The sequence below is a fragment of the Rhipicephalus sanguineus genome, chromosome 6, assembly GCF_013339695.2.
Source record: "Rhipicephalus sanguineus isolate Rsan-2018 chromosome 6, BIME_Rsan_1.4, whole genome shotgun sequence".
Lineage (NCBI taxonomy): Eukaryota > Metazoa > Arthropoda > Arachnida > Ixodida > Ixodidae > Rhipicephalus > Rhipicephalus sanguineus.
Genome location: NC_051181.1, coordinates 143,785,781 through 143,806,740, shown reverse-complemented (window position 1 = coordinate 143,806,740; position 20,960 = coordinate 143,785,781).

The window sequence follows — 20,960 nt, the reverse complement described above, 5'->3', positions numbered from 1 at the left end:
GGCAGCCAGATGGTAATGAGGAAATGCTGAGGGGGAATATTCGAGCTCCAAGCGCACCTAGCCTCAGTGCTTGTGAGGTTGGGGTGAAGTCTTCTTTTTTTTATCATTCCGTCCGTCCATCTGTCGTATGTATGTATGTATGTATGTATGTATGTATGTATGTATGTATGTATGTATGTATGTATGTATGTATGTATGTATGTATGTATGTATGTATGTATGTATGTATGTATGTATGTATGTATGTATGTATGTATGTATGTATGTATGTATGTATGTATGTATGTATGTATGTATGTATGTATGTACGGTCAGCGTCAAAAGTTTAAGGACCACGAGACACAAGAAAAAACTGAATATTCCTGCTCCCTCAGCAGGCAGCCTTGAATTTAATATGCGTGCCTGCTCTAAAACGCGCTAGCAACATGAACCGTGCAGTTCGACCGGATAGATTCACTAATTGCTGGAAAATTTTAAGTTTCTTTCAGACGTAGTGGTTCGTAAACTTTTCACACCGACCACTGGCTTCGCCAGTGGGGGTTGAAGCCCCCTCTAATTTTTCAGTTTTGTGTGTGCGTGTGCACACGCAAACATAGAAACACACGTATGAACATACATAAAGTATGGTTGAACTCCCCTGGCCCCCGACCCCCCTAAAACCATTTCTGGCCCCTTACGCCGACTGTACGTATCTATGTCTGAATGTATATGTTTGTGGAAAAATTTAGCATGTCGGGATTAGCTACAAATGTGTTCACTCGTTTCTTCGACATTAAATCAGATACAATGACTGCAACAGCGAACTGCCAAAAAAAAGATTGTGCACACCAGACGCTGCGAATAGACGCAGCGTAGATCGTAACGATAATCGACCGCCCAGCTTACGTTGCCACTGTCTTTTGTCTTTTGCCGCTGCAAGCCCTCTGACTGGCCACATTCCACCGGCGCGACACCCAGATATGTTGCCGCTCGGTTACGCAGAATCCACATGTTTCGCAAATCTTAACTTGGGGTTTGATTTCCTCATCCGAAAGACCAAAAATACCGCGGGCACACTGCACACGTAAGTTGGTATTGGTAAGACTGGGCAACAGGTGCGTCACAGAAATAACGACGAAAAAGAAATAGCCTTGGAGACGTAGAAACAGCAAGGTCTTGGATTGCCTCACGAAATTCGCGCAAAGTTGATAGCTCGCCAGAATTTTCATCTCTCTGCCAACGCGGAAACTATTCCCGTGATTTGCCAACTTCTCCATGGCTGGTGCGTTGCGTCAGATAGCAGGACCGGTGGCCGGTGTGCCCATCAGGGGCCACTTGCCTTCATCCGATAGAAGCAAGTGACATCACAGCAAGGTCATCAACCTCGAGAAAAGCCAAGCGAATCAGAAATGAGCTTCGTGTTATACCCATTCAGCCGAGTGAGGGTACATCCTCGCGCAGAAGTTTGCGGGCGCGAAATTTTCGAGAAAGCTACATTCCCCGCTTTGTCTGCGAACATAGCCTCCAATTAAATGTTCCAGTCTGTAGTTATTGCGACCTATACAGTCACCCCCTAGACTAAAAGCCTCATGAACTAGCAGAACAGTAATTCGCATTTGCAGTGGAGCCCTCGTCCCATAAACTTTTGCTGCAGTGTGTACGTGCCACTGCATGTGGTTACGATCCTTGTTGAGTATAACTCGACCTTCCTACTACGGCGGATGGGTCAACATCACGTAGCAGGCACAAACGCAAGAAACTAAAGTAAATAAAAGAAATAAGATCATGTGAGTCATTAGTTTTATTAAAAGAAATGAGGCGTAATGAATTTGTCAGACCTGGATTACAGAAAACAGTAAGTACATATTAAGAAGCCGAAAGTTTTGTTCAGTGAGCATCAATTCGGCCAGTGTTCTCTGTTATAAAACTGGCCTTGTATTTGTTACTTGTATAGCTTATGCATGATGCGTTTGTAGGTGCTATATATACGTACGAGTGAGTCGTTTTACGCATCACGCTTGTCATTTTCAGTGTCATCCTAGGCGCGTGGCCAAGCTAACATCTGAGAGACCAGTTAAAGAAACCTCGCTCTTTGTCACGCCATGGAAAATTTGGAAGAGAGATGACAGTTGTAATAGTGTGTAATAGAACGCTGCCGGACGTTTCTACTTCTTTAAACACAGCCACCCCAAAGTGCGGGTCTTCACGTGACGTCTGGGACGGTGCACGGATACGCGTCTAGAGCAAGAGGTGCTAAAGGCAGAAAGGCCCTCCTCTCCTAAACCACCCTATTGTCCCAAAATAGGGTGCTGAATCAGTGAGCGCCGGAGATTACGAAACCAGCAGCGGTCGTCAACGACGACGCTTTTGTGTTCTCCCACCGGTTCGGTCGGCAGACAAGCGAAACACGACGGTATAAATAGTAGTCGGCTCCGGACACGAGCACAGCAGATGCTCGCGGTCTGGCTCGAGACTGGAAGGAGGCTCCTCCCCGCGGTTGTTCTTAAAGCGCGGGTCTGCGCGATCGCGCGAGCTGTTCGGTTTAATGAATCGTCGCGAGAGCAGCGTCGCTCGTAACCGCTTAACGAGCGTTGCGCATCTCACGCTCGTTGCGTTGAAGAGGAAGCCCTGGCAGGGCTACCGTTTGTCTCGCGGTTGGTTGGCGAGTGCCAGAGGGTCAAGGCTGAGCGAGGCTAGTTCGTTCGGGCCTGCTCCGCTTTACCTTGTTCGTAGGCGTTGTTAAATAAGACTAAAATTGTCATTCTAGTGGAATGTTAATTCGAGCTGAAACGGTAAAGTTACGTATCTGTAGCGGCAAAAGTGTCACGCCTACGACGGTCGATGTGAGTGGAGTATTGGTGAGCCATAAAAGACGGAAAAGCGAAATACGGTCCCAGAGTTCGAGTTATTGGCATAACGAGATGTGAATATCTACACAGTGCCAAAAAGCGCCGTGCAGTTATTGTTCTCATTGGGATACGCACAGCAGAAAACTAGTTGCCGAACACCTAACGCACAGCCTTCAACAGCAGGAAAGCAAGATAGCTAGTGCATAAGTCAATCGGTTTCCAATTCGATTAGGCAATCTGAATAGTCAGTCCGTTTCTTCTGTCAGTCCACAATCCACTAAGGCCGTTCTGAACATTTAGAAATGCAGGGGGAAGATAGCATGTCCTTGTACATTTTTACAAGGTTGCAAAGTTCCAATTACATGTTATGCAAAATACACATGATGCGAGCAACTATGTTTTTTTTTTCCTGCTTGCAACCAAGAGCACAGCACTGTTCGAGTGCCGCGCTCTTCTATAAAGCTAAGGAGGAGTTTACTTATAGTAGCAAAGCTACAAAGTTACAATTGGCAGTTACTGAATTTTGTGCGTTGACCAGAGTGAAACAATATTTTTCCATATTGATGCGTTAGTAAGAATACAAAACAATAAGAAAAAAGCAAAGACTCTATTCTGTGCCTCTCTCGTAAAAGTTTAGCCACATTCATTTCAACTATCATATTATCTTATTTCTAAAGAACGTTCCCTCACCTTGTTATTTTTCAACATGCCAAGGATTAGGAAGCCCTCCCCCCCCCCCTTCCCCAAGAAAAGAAGTATGTTGATGTATGACAACACCCTATTCGCATGAAATGTTAGCCCTTTCGTTCGCTTTGGACATCGAGTTCTTGATAAATTGTACGATGGGCAGTGAGTATTAGTGATCCCCGAATCCCCGAATAACAATCCCCGAATAACATTCGGGGATGTCACTAGTACTATAATACCACAAACGGAAATTGAATGTAAAACATTACAAAAAAATTAAGCTGTTAAAAAGGCAGCATAAAATATGAGTGAAATGTCACACAACGCTGGTAATAAAACACAACGGTAGCGTTTCGAGCATTTATTGTCATCGTCATCATCATTGTTTGCCTATTTCATGTCGACAGCAGGACGACGAGCTCTCTCAACGGTTTGTCAATCTTAGCGGAGTTAATGACACACTTATTTGTTTGTTTTGTTTTTTGTCTTTTTTGTGAGGGGTGCGGGGTTGGGGTGGGGGGATTATTTGTTAGGCGGGCTGAAAGTGATGTCTTCTTGTGCTCGCACGTGTTTTCAGCATTTGCAGTGCATAATCAGATATTTTGTAAAATATTCCTTGAGTGTTCGCATTTATGGTCGTGTAATTTTTTAACTGCTATTTTTGTCTTTTTGGGATGTCTTGTCAATTGAATATTTGTTGGTGTTATGGAATTCCTAATGTTGTTTTTTTTTTTTCAATGAAGTTCGACAACTTGTGCTATGTATTTACTTTTATTACGCGACGAAAAATAAGCCGGTGTTCTCTGCTTATGTGAACACCATGTTAAAAATAAAGGTCGCTGTGTTTTGTGTTGTTGTTTTTTTTTGAGTACGTGAAATCTGTTCGGGGACACTTCAAGACGAAAGTCACATTCACTACGTTTCACTGCTGTCGATGCCTGTGACAGTTCCTTCTGGAGCCGCCTGCGAGGCGCGACTCCCACAAGGTCCTCTGTATCTTCAGAACGGTAAGAACGACAGAAGGGTCTCGTAGGGTAGTTGCGTCACAGTGACGAGAATGTGAGTCGAAACCTTGGCATACGTGCTCTGTCGAGCACCTTGCCGCAAAACCCACGCTGTCTGCATCGTGGGAGCGTTGAATGATTCTGGGTGCGGTCGACGTTCCAAGATCCTCCCACGATACATTGCGAGAAAGTGTTGTGCTAATTTGCGTCGAGCAGGAAGCGTTGCTTCTAGCACCAGCAATAGAACAACGCGAAGGACACCTACGGCTTTAGAGAAAGTAATAAAGAAAAATGACTTATCATTCATCCTTTGGAGATCATGGACGATTTTAATGTGACTAGCGATTCGTATGACGGGCGTGTGTCCTTAATAATAAAAAAGAACAAGAAAGCTTGAGAGCAGCAAGAAATAGAGGGACAGAGAAGCTCTTTATTCTAAGCACTGCAGAATTTTTACCGGCGTGCATATGACCGCTGACATGCTACTCTGAATATGACGTAGGAATGTGTCTGAAACATTTCAGTTGAGACCGGATAAAAGAATAAGAGAATTGAATATAAGAGAGTAAGCCTTATAATGATATTTACAGGCGATACTATGTAGGCCGGGGGTCTCAAACACGCGGCCTGCGGCCCGCACATGACTGCCTTCGTCTCATATATTTTTTTTTTCATAATAAGTATGTTCATGGCCTACGCAGGCGTGACAGGTCTAAAGCATTTTTTTTTTTCTTGAGGCACCCCATTCGATCACCATGTGTTGAAATGTAACCGTGGAATAAAAACCCTATATGGACGAAGAAAAGACAGCGCCGACCTAAGTAAAAATATATTCTTAAGAAGACGTTTCGGCTCCCACACGGGAGCCTCATTCCCCGGCCAGTCGGGATTCCGCCAAACTCTTGACTTCAAAAACTCTATATTTCAGAATCGGCTTCCGGATTTCCAGGTTTCCGTCACTATCGAGAGTAGTATTGATGTGTTTCTCGAAACCTGAAGTCAAATCCACATAAAGAAGAGTCACTGATTTGTTGCGCTCCCAATATAAACGAATGACCGATTAAAGGAATGAACTTCAGAAGTGGGAAAGGCCTGCCAAATGGTAACGTTAGCTGACATTTTGTTCAAGCCCCCCCCCCCCCCCCCCCCTCTAACCTTCTTCACCATAAGGGTGCTTAGGTGAGCTAGTTGGCTCATGAACATTGTGGCAGAACAGCGCAGACAACGGGACGGAGATGACAGTGTCCTGCATGTCCTTCGTCCCGTTGTCTGCGCTGTTCTGCCACAATGTTTTTCACCACATTGGCCCATCGGGAGACTAAATTTCGTGCCTGCGGCCCGCTAGCTGAGGTGAGCTTGAGACCCCTGATATGAGCAAATTTTTTATGCCATGAAGCCTTTTTTATGCCTTTTTTATGCCATGAAGGATACCTTTTCTAGATCTTTGTGAACAGGCGGTGTTCCCGCTTAGAAGTTTGTTTCACTGTGCCATTTCCAGCCCTTTCAGTGCTCTGGCGAGCGCCGACTGACGATGACATAAAACCCTGTTGATAAAAGAAAAATAATTAGTCAATTTGGCCTCATTAAGAAAACTTGTCAATAGGGCTCAAACTGACAGCTGCAGAAGGGTTATGTATGGAAAGGACTGCTTCTGGTTCCTCCTGGTTCCTCGCGAAACGCGAATATTTTATCAATTTTTTCATAAATTTATTTGTTTAAATTTTCAACACATCTTTTAGAGGTTGTGTATGACGGAAAAAAACGTCGCCTTGCTTCGTTCGGAGAGTGGGTAGGCGGTAGAGATAAGGCCGAGCCACGCCTTACAAATACACCATCGTTCTCTTGAATTTATCGCTATACTTATCTTTCTTTTAAGATGAAGCAATGCAAGACCTCGCCTTGAAGATGATCCTGTTTTCCATAATTATGACGATGAGTACATGTTCCATGTATACTTGCCGTCGTAGTCGCAATTTAAACATGCATATTCATGCATTCAAAGTGCTCCTTTATTTACAGAGGTGCCGGACAAAGCACACATTGCGCTTGCTTCCTTTAACGGCGCCACCGGTAGATAAGCCGTTATCCGTTCAGACGTCTCGCAACGCGTCGGGAATACCATGTTGTTTATCTTCGTCCCGCCCCACTGTCGGTGTTTGCAACGCACCTATCCGATAGATAAATCTCTTTGAAAGTAACTGACAGTAACGTAGCCAGAATGTTTTTTTTTTTTTTCGAAAGGGGGGGGGGGTTGGAACCCCCGACCCGACCCCTGGCTACGCCTCTGGTAACCGAAGACAACAAATAATAATTTCAAAATTTATAGCACTGTACTATAGCTGTCTCTTAGATTGTGTATTGTGTTAATAATTATGTCACAATCTCTACAAATGACATGACAATAAGCAAAAATGAAAAGTAAGTGGTTATTTATTTCGGCTAGCCTGCATTTTGAGGCCCACAACCGCACAAACGGCCTGTGAAAGATTCATAATTGAATACTGTGATTAACAGTGACCACCTGGTGATATTTCAGCGCGCACATTTCCAACAGGACAAAGCTGCGAATGCTGTGAACCATTTCCAGGTCACGTGACTCAGCCCCACGGCGGTGAGTATTCAAATTGACGTTTTTCAGTCCTTTATTCCTACAGACGCACAGCTAAGCAATACGGCCAACGTAAAGAAAGTGTGACATAAAAAGAGAGAAAGTGTTTTTCGCTTTACATTTAATATACTGATGCCAGACTGCCGACAAGTTTAGCTGTCGTGCCCTCTAACGTCAATGTCGAAGCCACCAGGTGTCAGCAGCAGGTATTTAAATAAGCATTGCGACACAAGTACTTTGCTCGCCACTATAGCTACCTCAGTCAAGAGAGTTCATAAATGTGACTGTAAAATTATTTAGTGTTCGTTTTTACTATATATCACTTAATGTTTAGCCCGTTTTACATTCCTGGAGCTACCGTCCAATTTCCCTCATCTGCGGGTGGCAACAAAATGGTAACTACGAGAAAATACGAAACAAAACCGATGCGTATTTTCTTTACAGGTTCTCACTTCTCTCCCGTTCAGTAGAGTTCCTTCATATTGCCAACTTCAGCAAGAATAATTTGCTTATTCTCCCGTGTACTTCAGTCAGTGGTAACTCCTACACCTAAGGCGTGAGTCTAAGAAGAAACTTTCCACCGCCCATCTGGCCTATCACTTGCCTACCAGTATCAGTGGTTCTGTTAACACAAGCCTATTCGCCTGATGCCAAGTATTCGCTTGTTTGACACGAACAACAATCCAATCGGACATTGTCGGCTGCTGTTCGTCGCTCTCGCCAACTGTTGTTCTAACGGCAACCCCCGCACCAGCATAACAACAACGTCGCTTGTCTTTCCTCTTATTGCGTCGTTAAGGCTCCCCCTTTTTTTATATCACCTGCGCGCGAACTTGCCAACAGGCACTTCAAGGATCGTTGAGTGCGGCCCCGAGTCTGGGCCAGCAAACCTAGGCAGCCATGTTACCACCAGCCTTGAGCACACTGTGGCAGCTCCTGCCGCGGTTGCGAATCCACTACAGTGCTACCCCAGTGGATGATACCCGGGTGGGGACACGGGTCGAGCGTCTTGATATCTCCGGGTCCATCTTCCCTGTCGGTTGCGCGGCGGTAATCTCGCAACGCGCAGCATGCGCTCGCTAACTGCGCAGCCAAATGGCCCCACCGCCGGTCTCGCCTGCCACCGCCAGCGCCTGCGCGCGCGTCAAGTTGGGCGACCTAGAAGCCGGCCAGAAGGGCGCCTATTTCCAGAAGCAGAGCCGTCGCGCCCCAAAATCTCGGGTCTCCGGCCCCCAAGGCGTGCGCCGTGAGGCTGCAGACGCGTGGGAGGCACTCTCCCCCCAAATACAAGCTTGCCGTGCCCCCCCCCCCCCCCCACAAACCTCTCGTTTGCCCTCTCTTGCCTCCCACTACCTTCCCTCGTGCCCATCTCACACGACTGTGAAAGCAGCAAGCCAGTCGGGGTTCAAACTCCCTCTCTAACGGTCATCCTCTTCTCCTCCTTCCTAACCCTCTATGTTCCACAGTGAGGCTTCGTTTAGTTACGCTGCCCTCTCAAAAGGTGCAAGGAGTGCGCGTCAAAGAAAAGAATGCGCGGCACCACGAAACAAGGTCAAGAAAAGAAAAATGAGATACGGAGAAGAACGGAACGCGGCTTGGGTGCGACGCACTGTGTCGATATTTCGGTGCCGTTACGTAATCGAGCAGTATACGTGGGGCTTCAGTGAGAATACAGATAACACAGAGAAGAGACATTCGCGTAAGATGGGTATAACATGTGTTTGTACGAGAGTAAGGTGATTACTACCGTTTGTAGCATATCTATGTTTTGCTTTATATTTGTTTGTACAAGCCATTGTGAGCATCGTCGACAAGCTGGGTGGCCCGGACCGTGCACCCAGGCGGAAAGGAACTGGATATCGAAGCTCCACGAGATTTTCTCGAAGAGAGTGGATTAAAATAAGAAATTGTGTACGTTGTCTGAAGATGTATTGCCATCATTGTATGCTAGCAAACCGGTTACTAGTACCAGGTTAACTTCCCTGCCTTTCCTTCTCATCTATTTCTCTCTCTCTCTCTCTCGCTTCTGTAATCACTGGGTATATATCTTCTTCAGTCGACGCTTGGAGCAGCATGCCAGGCACTTCTGCAAGCTCAGCGTCTTTCGCGCGAAGACCAGCAAAGCTATACTGAAAATTGGGACAGATGAGATAGACGACGACGCAGCTGGGCTCGATGACGTTGTCATGCTATTTCGAATCGCTTCATTAGGGACATTCATGTTTTTTCTTAACTGTTCAAACTTTATGCTTTTGAGTCATGACTCAATGCCTTGACTACTTCAACGTCCTTTTCGTACATTCGAGACAACGGCACGTGTAAGTCGTCTTCACAAATATTATTCTTCGGTATTGTGTTGGTAATGTACCTTAAGTTTGTAAGTTTGTACCTTAAGTTTGTATTATAGACGTAGGTGTTTAATTAAGGAATCCGTTTCCTTGACTATTCTAGAACGTCCCTCTACTCAAGACTCCACCTCGCTACGGTGCTCTAGTGGTTATGGTGCTCGACTGCTGACCAGAAATTCGCGGGATCTAATCCCGGCCGCAGCGGCCGCATTTTCGATGGAGGCGAAAATGCTAGAGGCCCGTGTAAATAGATTTAGGTGCACGTTAAAGAACCCCAGGTAGTCGAATTTTGCGGAGCCCTCCACTACGGCATCTCACATAATCATATCATGGTTATGGGACGTAAAACCCCAACAATTATTATTCCGCGGTATTCATTGCCCAGGCAAAATAAGCGTGCCTTAAAATTGTACTACACGTATGTGTTTAGGGGACCAGTTTCCTTGACTATTCTATGATGTCCCTCTACTCAACGCTCCAGCTTGACACGAAAATGTCGACGGCAGCGCCTTCCCTAGATTTAATCTAGATCGTCCGTGAAGCGACCATCTCTTTTTTTTTTTTTTCAGAGCAAACGTAATCTCGCGCTCACGTTATAACCTGCTGAAGAGAGGGGGCCGTTTCGTAAATGCTCGTTTCATTCTCTTGCGCCACATTTCTCAACGTCCCGCAATGCGATCCAACAGCGTCACTGCGACTGCAGCTGTCACGCTGGCGAGGTAAACGTGGTTAGGTAGAGTGCGCCTCTTCTGGCTGTATTGGCCCCCTGCTGCGCAATCGCGGATGATTATAGTGTTAAACACCGGCCCGCTGCCCGGAGGGTTTCTTCAGTGTTGATCCAACAGCGCAGAACGATGCCCTTCGCGCCTCCCCGGCTGCTGTTCGCGCGAAAGGCGTTCGTCGAAGAGAGAGGAGCCCTTGTTGTGGCACACTCGTCACATCTAATGGCACGCGACCAAGTCGCTAGCTCGCGCTCAGGGCTCGCTTGGAACGCGCGTTTCCAACGCCTGCCGCGAGCAGCCTCGGGCTTGGGCGTCGGGCCACGTTTACAAAACAATGCGACGCGCGCGCGCGGAGCGCTTCGCAGTCAACGTCATCGTCGGATATTGCGCTCGAAATGGCTGTACTTGCAGAAACGACACGCCTGACGCACGTGCTCGTGTGTCTGTATGACAGCGCGAACGATTCGCACGGACGTGGGCATATACGGTGGTCGATTAGAGAAAAATTCAGGCGTAACCAACTCAGGTTGTTGCTTACGTATATGCTAGAGACTATGGACTCCATCACTTTCTACGTGCACACACATTTTTTTCTCTTTATGATGTCTCTATTCAGTATGCACCTAGTTTCCCACTGTCGTGACGGCAAGAATTCGGTGATGAATGCTGAAGTATAAGACTTATCTGAAAGACATCAACCAGCTACCTGTAAAATGTGTATACGACTCAGTCATAGTAGTGAGACTCGATGAAGATGATGTAGCTATTATAACAGCGGATAACCAGCGTTCTCCAAAATTAGCCAATGTTAGCGAACCCTAGCCGACACCCCGCCACGGTGGTCTAGTGGTTATGGCGCTCGACTGCTGACCCGAAGGTCGCGGGATCGAATCCCGGCCGCGGCGGCTGCATTTTCGATGGAGGCGAAAATGTCTGAGGCCCGTGTACTTAGATTTAGGTGCACGTTAAAGAACCCCAGGCGGTCGAAATTTCCGGAGCCTTCCACTACGGCGTCTCTCATATTCATATCGGGGTTTTGGGACGTTAAACCCCAGATATTATTATTATGAACCCTAGCCGACCTTGGCGAGTGCTAACCAGTGATGGTTGTATGCGTATAAATACGGTAAGTCCGAACGCAACCCATCAAAGCTCGTTCACGAAGGACGAGGGGACGCGCTATCATAGGTTTTCACGCATAAAATTGTAAGAATTGCGCATAAAACAAGATTGGCGAGTCTTCGTAAACTTTTCGCTCGCCGGGTAGAAAAGGAATTCGTATTTTACGCTTGCCAAAGAAGGCTTCTTGTAGGCTACCTGGCTCTTGATAATGGATGTGAAGTTGCGCTGCGTTGGTGTATAGCTAAAAGGAAACGAAAATTACTTTGCTGTGCGTGTGTGCAATGGTATTTCTTCGTTTATGTGTTGCTAGACCTCTGCAGCCAGCTTCACATATAAGTGCTATCTTTGCGTTTCTGCTAAAAACGCCAGGCCTGCGCTGAAACCGCAGCACAGTCACAGCGAAAGCTGGAAGAGCGGCGTTTCTAGAGCCCGTTCTAAGCTGCCTTGGGGCTACTAATACAAGTTCACTAGAAAGGTACCCACTACGCCATAAATCACAATTTTTGTGAACTTGGGAAGCACCTACTAAGCCATTATTCGTCATTCTGCGGTGAAGCGGGGCACCAGCTACACGTCTGTAAGGCATTATGTGCCCTTTGTTGACGCGACGACTAATGACGATGAAGAATTATGGCTCAGCCCTTTGTAATGGGTTGGAAGCTTTAAACGGCCCACCAGTTATGCAATTTGCATTGGGTGAGTGACGCCCGATCGCTATTTCCCTCTCCCGTCATGCTGTATAACATACGTTGACGTGGGAGAGAGACGGGGGGGGGGGGGACGAAGAACTTTACTGGGACCCCGAGGAAATGGATCATGCGCTTATGGGCTTCCTTGGCAACCAATACAAGTGCACTTGCGAGGAACCCACTACGCTATGAATCATTGTAATTTTACTGAGACCCCGAGGAAATGGATCATGCGCTTATGGGCTTCCTTGGCAACCAATACAAGTGCACTTGCGAGGAACCCACTACGCTATAAATCATTCTAATTTTTTAGAAGTAGGGCAGCAGGCACTGTGCCATTTTTCGTCATTCTACGGAGAGCCGTCGTACCTGCTAAATGCATGTAAGACATTATGCGCACTTTGTTGATGCTGTGCCTGATGACGATGAAGAATTATGGCAGAGTCCTTTGTAATGGGTTGGAAGCATTCAACAACCTACTCGTTGCGCAATTCGCATTGTGTGATGCCTTGTGACAGAATTCGCGTTGTGCGACGTTTGGTGCTTATTTTACTCTTCTATCACGCTATACTGCATATGCTAATGTGGTTCCTTCCGGACATGAAGCCTGTACAGGACCTTTTTGCAAGGCAGTTTCAAGCACCGGCATGGCTCAGAGGTTGAATACTGGGCTCCCACGCAGAGGGCGCAGGTTCGAACCTCGTTCCATCCTGGAATTTTTTTCTTGTTTCGTTTTTTTTTTTTTTATTTCGAGCGATAGTGGTTACGGACACCGGCGGCGGCGGCGGACAACTACGGCGCCAAAAACGGCCGGTGAAATGATCTCATAACAGCTTTCGCTGTAAAAAACAGACACACAGATTTCACCGAGAAGGGTCGAGGCTCGTCGTCAATACGTGGTTACGCTATAGAGTAGACGACTAAAGTAACTGCAGTCGAGACGATGGTGCGAGTATTGAGTTTGTAATGAAATAATAGACAAAAGCTTTGCCTACCACACGACTCCATCCGCAATTACAGTTTAGATAAGGAATAACGTCTTCCTTAAAACAAATCGATGTACGCACACGAATAACTCAAGAACTCTAATACCACCCTTGTGGTAGCTGCAGTAGCCTTCTTGTGCTTGCAATAGTACTACATCTTCAGGTATTTACGGCAGATAATAAGCGTTTCGACATTATTAAGGCGAAAGCCTTAGATGCCTCATCAAACGCGAAAATTGACCGTCGGCGTCCCACGGTGTCGGCGTCGATACGTGTGACGCAAAAATCATGTGATGACGTCACAATACAACGCCATCGTGACGTCACATATCGCCAGATTTTGTGACGTCATATTGACGTCAACATTACGTCATCATCCCGTCACATATTGTTACGTCAAGTGGTGACGTCATCACATGCCACCGTAGCCTGCTCAAAGGCGGGCCGATCACGGAGGCAATGCAAAAACAGATAGCGTGTAGAAAGCTTGCAATGCCTACGATCCTGGAGGCAGTGCAAAACCACGTTAGCTGCAGAAAGCTTTCGGAGGATGGTTGGGGGATGATCAGTACAACGACTGAGAAGAAACAGAAGCTGGCTTTCGCGTTTGAGTCGTCTTAAGCGAGTGCATAAGGGACCCTGTGAGTTTTTACACTCTACGTCGCTGGTTCGATCCCTGCCACGGCCATCACATTTCGATGGAGGCGAAATGCTAGATGCCCGTGAACTGTGCGATGTCAGTGCCCGTTAAAGAACCCCAGGTGTCTACTGCAGCGTCTCTCACAGCTTGAACCGCTCGGGGACGTTAAACCCCACAACCCAACCAACCAACTATTCCACTCTATAGGCGTAAAACGTGACTGCAATTTTTTTCAGGACAGTGGCAAACTTCGTTTTGCGCGGTAATTTCAGAGAAGAGAAGGCAGGCTGCCGGCCGGCCGGCTACGCGTATTATGGGAGCACTTACCGCTCCATTATCTCCCTGCGGGACAAGTACAAGAGCAGCCTTGAAGAAAGAAACACGGTAATCTAATCGCGATGACACCATATTCCCGGTGCCCTAAAGCATGTTGTTCGTCTTAGTGCGGGCCAAGGTCGGGAGCGATTGCTCGCTTCCGCTCTAATTGGGCGTCTGGCACGCAAGGAAACACTTGTACAGGCCTAGGTTCATAACTTTCATCATCGCCAGCTCAAGCGCGTAACAGAGGTGCGCACGGTGAATGTTCAAGCATCAAAACAAGCCTCTTTCTACTTAGTCTTCACCCTTTTAGCTGCACGATTCGTTCGCAATTATAACGCCTCAGAACTACTCAGTGTCTGTTAACTTGACTAGGTAAGTAAGCTAATTTATTTCCGCTACCGGAATGTAGTGTCAGTATATGATAAACTAAAGAGTAAGAAAAAAAAGACGAAGAAAAAAAAAAAGGATAGGCTTTTGATGAGGCCGCGATCAAATGCTCCAGGTTAAATTTGAGGCGCACCGAATACTGTACGCACCAGTTTTCCTGCGTTCTATATTCAGCCATGCGCACAGGAAAACATTAAGCTGGTCGAGTTGGTGTGATTGCACCTTGAAAACTAACGCACAAACATACTGAACAAGAGAAAACAGAGAACGACAATAGAGGAATCCTCTTTTCTACTCGTTTCGTGTGTTTGTGTGCTTGTTTTCGTGATGCCGTCTGTGAACGTCAACAGCGCACGGGTACAAAACACGTGACTTCGCGCTCAGCAACGAAATACGCTTCAGTAAGTTGAATCCCTCAATAACGAAAGCCCTCAAGAACGAAATTCTCGCGACATCGAAGAAATCTGGCATCCCTGGCGGACGTTTATAGAGTTCAATGCATTTGCCCCCTCTCGACAGCGAAGCGATTTTGAAATCACTCCCGCAATAACGAAAGTTTCAGGTAGTGATCCGCAACATATTTTCAAACCATGAGCTAGTTCGGAATGAGAGCAGCATTTTGGGCTAGTTGGTGTTCCATGACATCAAAGAAAGTGCGCGACGAAAACACGGACATGAGAAGTACAAACACAGCTGTGTTTGTACTTGTCGTCTTATGTCCGTGTTTTCGTCGCGCAATTTCTTTGATGTCTAGTTCGGAACCCAGGAGTCCGAAAATTGCAGCGCCGCTCATTCATCAAGTCGGGCACATATGTTTCCGCCAACAAGCATTGTTGCTGTTTACATTCGGTCGGATGATGACAGCAACAAGACATCGCTGCGAACGGTGTTTTTTTTTTTTTGCTAACACCTTTGTTGTCAACTACGTCGTCGCATGACGTTTCAAGTGACGACACTCACCAAAGTGCCGTCATGCCGACAGACATTCTGTAGACTGCCTAACTGCTTGCTGCCGCGCGTCTCGCCGTGTGCACGCCGAGATCTCACGCGCTTTTCTTACGTGCAGTGTTGTTTCGCCTTTAGGAAAGATGCCGCCTCCTATGAAAAAGCGTAAGCCGACCTGATCCTGCAGGAACAGCTCAGCGACGACGCTAGCATAGAAAGTGTGCGCAAAGAATATGAGAGTGACGACGAGAGTGAGGAAAGCCACAAAACGCAAGAAAAGCAAGTAAGTTCGCGCGAACTTTTTCATGCTTTTGACATCATTGGCACTGTCCTCGGCGCCCGTGACGACAACGAAGCTATGCAAAGCGTATTAAGTTGTGAGGCTCGGGCCGTCAAGCAACTTCAAAGCAACGTGAAACAGAGCAGTGTCAGCCTTCAAATAAATTTTGGTCGTGCGTAGTAACTGGTGTGCGTATTTATCTATTTTCGCGACAACGAACAAAAATCGCTTCCCCAGCGACTTCGCTATTGAGACATAATAAAATGTCTTCTTGTCTATGATATGCATATCCAACCAATCCAAATGCGGAAATTGCGAGAATTACATACATAGCTTAAATTAGTCAATCGACATTTATGACGATCCTATTCTCTCGTCTTTTTATCTCCACACCTCCTCCCCTACGGAAACACCTACGGTTAACCTCCTTTCCTTTCTATCTGGACCTTCCTAATCTGCAGCTATGTGGAGCGGCGTACGTGAAACCCTCCACTGAGAGCCGCCAGTCTGCGAAAATCCAACGTAAACCGGCTTTCGCGACAGAACACGCAGCTTCCCTGCACGTTTGGATGTTCGTGTTCGGACTGCCCGTTCATCCCAGCAAAAGCGCGGCCTGCGTCGGTAAAAATGAAGAGAGCAAGCGACCAACAAACACCGTGCGGACCATTTTGAGCCCACGGGCTGGCAGATACCAAGAACGGCGCGAAGGGTTCCCACACTCGGCATCTCAAGCAGCGGCAGCAGCCTGAACGCGTGTGCCGAGAAGGCGCAGCCGGCTGGGTCACCACGCTATTTTTGCGCACGTCCCTCTACTCCGCAGAGGCGCCGGAGCTCCAGCGGTGCGCCACTGCAACTGCACTAGTACGCCGATGACTGCCTCTCCTCCAACTTCTCTCGACCACTCTCCCCCTCCATAGCATTACACTGCCAACTTCAACGTGCTTCAGACAGTTCAACACCTGGCTTCGGCTCCGGGCCTGACGCCATGTTTCTTGCGGCAGTACCTGCAATCGTTTTCAGTGTCTGAAACCAAATGCTTGTGAAATCTTTCCTTTTGCCACTATAGCCTGACTGAATCGCGTACTAACGGTGACTTTAACGGCGTACCTGAGTCATTTCGCTTTCTTTCCAAGCTCCCGCTTTGCGACAGGAGCATTCCTATTAGCTGAGTCGTTTCGTTTACCCACTCTATTCTTATTTCTGGGTATTAATCAGCTATATTGCACTGGAATGCACTGTTATGGCTCAGGTGCTTAATGTCCAGCTGAATGAAAGGGGTAAACAGTTTGGCATTCAGTGTCAACAGCCATGACATGGGCGAATTATTGTAACCTCGAAAAATCCTCTTTCTGCCATGGAACCCCCTCGAATTTTACTTTTCTTTATATTCAGTTATATTGTGTGTGTGTGGGCAGGGTTTTGGCGATGACCGAACTAATAAGGATACTGAACCTTGCAGAAACAGCAGATGATAAACAATGACCAAATCTCAAGACGACACCATATAACGCATACTACGACGTCTACTCCTTTTACCACCAAGACCCGGACAGGTGGGCGGAATTAATAAAGTTACTCTTCTTTTACTTTGGGTCTAGCTCACTGCTTTATACTAAACATTTTCTAACCCTACCCTCCAAGTTGTTTTGAATGGTGATAACGAGTTCATACGTTCCATTACCGACAGGAAATGCCAGCGTTCTACGAGTAGGAAAGTATAAAGACTCGTGTGTCTCGCTTTGGCAGCATGTTAAACAACCACAAATGAACATAACTGACAGAGTACGCTCTGCTATACATACTGCTCCCTTAGTAGCCCTCGATCATCATTCACTTCGTGGAAAAGGTGTGATCTTTTTTTTAGCTTATCGCTCCTTATTACTGCATGGTCGGGCAGAAAGAAGCCTATCAGCACGTTACACATGACGTCAGCCTGACCTGCACCATCTTTTCAAGGAGCAGGACAGTATCAAACAAGTGTCGATCATGATGCATTAACCGCGATGCTTTTCATTTAGGTCATTAATTGACTCACCTCACCGTTGTTCTCCCAGGAAATATTTACCTTTTCCGTTCGCTTATCCTGTTGTATTTTCATCACTATGGCGTAACAATGCTTTTTAATTGCTTTGAATCGCATTTATTTGTGTTTTCTCGAGTTCCTGACAGGCAGAGCAGGTTAGGGTATTCACCCAAGCCTTTCGCCTATTTTCATTCTGGTTTGCGATCTGCTGCAGACCAGAAATCAGCAAAGAAAAAAGTTGTTGCGCTCTCTTACATGGTGTGCACAAGGCGGCCGCTGCTATAGTGTTACATTGCGTTGCATTGCTTTCGGACAAGAGGTATGACGGTTAGGATAACTGAGCTTAAGGGAAAATACAGCAAAATTATATTATTTCGCGGTGTAGATTTACTACTTAACTTTCACTTTTTCTCCAATATGATTGTTGATTTAGGTAAGTTCAAAATCTTCTCCACTTTCGCGAAGTGCACTCCTGTCTGCCCACTTCGCGCTATACGCTTGGCAACTTTCCAGTGTGGGTCTGGCTCTCTTCCTCTTCTCTTTTCCTCTCTCTCTTCCTGCCTCATCCTCCGGTCAGCACCTCGCAACGCGGACTCTAAATCAAGCCCAGGAGGAGGCAGCCAAGAAACAGAGGCTCGCGAACTGAGGCTTTGGAGTACACCGCAAGCCTCTCGCCTTCGAACCTTCTCCGCCATGGGCTTCTCTGTACGCCACCACAGTACGTGCGCCTGGCGTAAACACGATACGCGAGAGGTGCGCTTGCCACGTGAGGCTGCCGCTATTCTGGTCCAGCCGCCTCAGAGCGCGTCCATATATGTTGTACCTCGACACACTCAGCGCGTACACCGTCCCTCCTGAGTTGCTACGCTCAAAGTGCTGACCGTTCTTTCTTTAGCCTCGCGCCAGAACAACCTCGGCAACAGCCTGGCTTCCTTGTGTGTTTTTGGTTGTCTCCACAGCAAGAAGCAGAGAAGAGAACTCAAGGACATATTTCCTGTAAGAGCTGGATTCCACCTGTCTGCAGCGCGTCGAGCATGAATTTCCGAAAACAAAATTTGTAAATAAATAACATCTGTGTTCATCTGCACTGGGGTCAAAGAACTCACGGATGTTCCTTTATTAAGGAGAAAGCCTTAGACCCTAAGGCTTTCAATTTTCGCGTTCGATGAGGCAGTGAATCATCGATCGCGAAAATTGACCATCGGCGGCGTCAACGCGAGTAATGCAGGAAAACATCGCGCGATGACGTCACATCGCCAAAACTTGTAATGTCGCTATGACGTCATCACGACGTCACATAACATGACGTCACATGACGACTTCATCACATGGCATCATCGCTTGGCCAAAGATGGGCCGATCCGGGAGGCATTGCAAAACCACGTGAGGGGCAGAAAGCTTGCAATGCCTCCGATCTCGGAGGCAGTGTAAAACCACGTTGGGTGCAGGAAGCTATCGGGTATAGGGGGGATGAATACAATCGACTGAGAAGAAAAAGATGGCTTTCGCGCCTTCAAGGCATCATAGGCAAATCCACAAGGGACCCTGGTAGTTTTTTATATTTTGGCCACTAGAAGTGTTGCTATGAATGGCTTTGCATGTAGTCACGCGCAGTTCATGCAACACTCTCGTGAAACCTTGAACCTGCATATCCTGTACTATGTGATTGTCCTCGATACATGCAAAAATGGACAGACGCTTACGATACTATTGTGTGTCCAGCTATCCAGCAGTCCACAGATAACGCTGTATTGGACCTTTCACGTTACTCCTGCTGTATAGTTCCAGACCCTTTAAGGCTGTACGTTTAAACGTTTCAGATAGCACAGACGCGAACTTTAAACTCTGAATTGGCGTTCGAGTACTGTTCTTGGTTTCTTCAACCGGTGATCTTACTCCCCAATCTTGCTTTTTTTTCTTTCAAGCTCATAGTGGTTGGTTGGAGGACTGCACCACAGGTAGACATTCTCTACCCTTCTGACCAATAAACTCTCTCCCTCTCTCTTCCCGTGCCACTTTGACGTGCATTACAAATAGCTGCTTCCACAAGTACCACCACAGAATGCAGGATTTGGGTGGCGGATCGAGCCGCACTACTTCCTCACCATGTTGCGCACTTTTATGTGCCACAGAAAAACACCAAAGAACTAGGGCGTGAACCTGCTTGAGATAGCGCGCGAAGCTCATATCTAATGCTACCCAGCTAAGCATAGATAAGCTCACTTGGAAACACGCCCTTATTTTGTGACGGTGCGCATCGCTCATACACAACTATCACCGCAGCATATTTTTACACATTAAGTAATCTATTCTGAAGCACTCCAAGGAATGAACAATGGTTAGTTTTTATATATATTTTTGTGGTTGTCCTAGTAAACGATAAAGAACTGCAAACGAAACTGCTGCACCCGGTCCGTCTGGTGATAAAAGCTGTGACAAAGCTTCCTAGGCTGATTCATATAGGTGCTGCAAATAGTGGGTGGGACCGAAGATACAAAATGTTTAGATAGGACATTCCGCTGAAGTCTCGGGTCGCGTGACATCCTCCCTTCTCAAACCTTCTTATCTATGGCTGTCGAAGGAATTCTGCCATATACTTTGGGTATTTTCGCAACTTTTCTCAAAATATCATAACTAGACTGATAGCTGATGCGAAGTACAGCATGAAGACTAAACATACTAAAAGCACTTTCGAACGTTGAGCAATTTGTGAGAGCCCTTAGAAAACTCGTAGCAACAGTCTAGAGCTGCAAGATATACAGTAAACTACCACTTGAACGAACTATTCGATTGTACGAACTTTTTAAAATCCCCCACTGAAGCGCCATTGAGCCCAATGCTAACGCACTTCAGTTTGACGAAACTCAGTGCTGAGCGCATTTCAGTTCTGTGAACATATTCCGTGACTCTATGCCTCCGCCGCCATTTTGACCACTTCTACAAGTACAACCGCACATTTTGTAGCATAGCTTTACCGTGTCCTCCGCGATCAGCTCCGCCAACGGCGCGCCACCAGAGCAGAGGCCACAATTTTACGCTGACAACGGCCCCATTCCTAAGTGCACAAGTGCAGCGAGAGATTACTACTGCATTCTTAACAAGATGGTCAATAAGCATAAGTTCATATACAAATAAGCAGCATGACAATAAATTCATTTCAACACCTGATGCTCCTTTAGTTCGTGATAACAATCTGCAACATAGCTGTTTCAGTTCAACGAACTTTCACTTTAACACAGTTTTTCCTGAGGTTCCTTCGAGTTCGCTCAAACGAAGTTTCACTGTACTTTCAAGAAACGATGACCGAAAGAATATGTATCTTCTACGATGACCGTTATTCCAATTGAGGTGGCGCTCGGATTCAACGCAT